A 1196-nucleotide genomic window follows, 5' to 3' on the forward strand; every position below is an offset into this window, starting at 1 on the left:
TCCGCCCGCCTCAGCCTCCCAGAGTGCTAGCATTACAGGCGTGAGCCACCATGCCCGGCCAGTTCCAACTTTTTAAGGGAAGAAAGCATTCTGAAATCAGATAAACTGCTACAAAATTTAACATAGACAGGAAAGACTAGCTACACACTAAAGACAAGTAGTTATTGATAACATAAAACCCAGAATTCTCCTAATGAAGGGTCATTATGTAATTAACATTGTATAAAAATCAATGATCTTGGGTCATTAGCCCTAGAACCACCCAGAGTAAATTTTTAACATATACATTAAAAACTGTACATTAGAAATATACTGTGCCAACACAAGTTTATTACATATTGACATTTTTCTTCTTTACTATCCAGTGCCTATGATATCTGTGATCTGTTCTACTTGCTTGGCTTATGATAACTTTACTTATTAATGAAGAACCAACAAGCTACTTTTCCTGCATAAAGCAGAATAATAAAATAGCACTTACTTTGCTTCATGAGTTGAACAGCTAAAGTTGGACAGTTGGAACACATCAGAGAAAACATTCGAACCACCATAATAAACATCCCAGAACTTAAAATTGGTGGAGTCACTACCAACAGCTGTTGAACATTTGTAAGCAGATCTTTGGAAGCAACCTGCTGGAGTAAATTCTGTACAAACACAAGAAAAAAGAAATTGTTACATCATGATTCAGTAATTCAACAACTTCATAAAAATACAACCAAAGAGTAAATGGTTACCTCTTCATGTTGGAAGTTGTCCACTAGACGTGCAAAACAAAGGCAAGTGCTTTCTACTGACTTTTTGTCCTATTTTTTATAAAGAAAAATAAAGTTTATTAATAGAAAATATTTTTTCACTGTCATACATCATTACTTTATCTTCTTCCTAATCCCAAATTTAAGGCAAGTTCAACTAGTAAACGTGAGCTTTGAAAATGCCAATGGGGCCAGGCGCAGTGGTTCACGCCTGTAATTCTAGCTCTCTGGGAGGCCGAGGCAGGCGGATTGTTTGAGTTCAGGAGTTCGAAGCTAGCCTGAGCAAGAGCGAGACCCTGTCTCCACTAAAAATAGAAAGAAATTAATTGGACAACTAAAAATATATAGAAAAATCTAGCCGGGCATGGTGGCGCATGCCTGTAGTCCCAGCTACTCGGGAGGCTGAGGCAGGAGGATCACTTGAGCCCGGGAGTTTGAGGT

At 38.3% G+C, this 1196-nt stretch overlaps 1 protein-coding gene across 1 annotated transcript in view; it reads right to left on the reverse strand.

The window, feature by feature from the left end:
* The window catches only part of TRIP12 (thyroid hormone receptor interactor 12), a 196259-nt gene that overhangs the window by 54570 nt on the left and 140493 nt on the right, over positions 1 to 1196 (reverse strand). The window lies entirely within an intron of this gene.

This window comes from Propithecus coquereli, unplaced genomic scaffold (genome assembly GCF_000956105.1).
Source record: "Propithecus coquereli isolate 6110/MARCELLA unplaced genomic scaffold, Pcoq_1.0 Scaffold18, whole genome shotgun sequence".
NCBI lineage: Eukaryota > Metazoa > Chordata > Mammalia > Primates > Indriidae > Propithecus > Propithecus coquereli.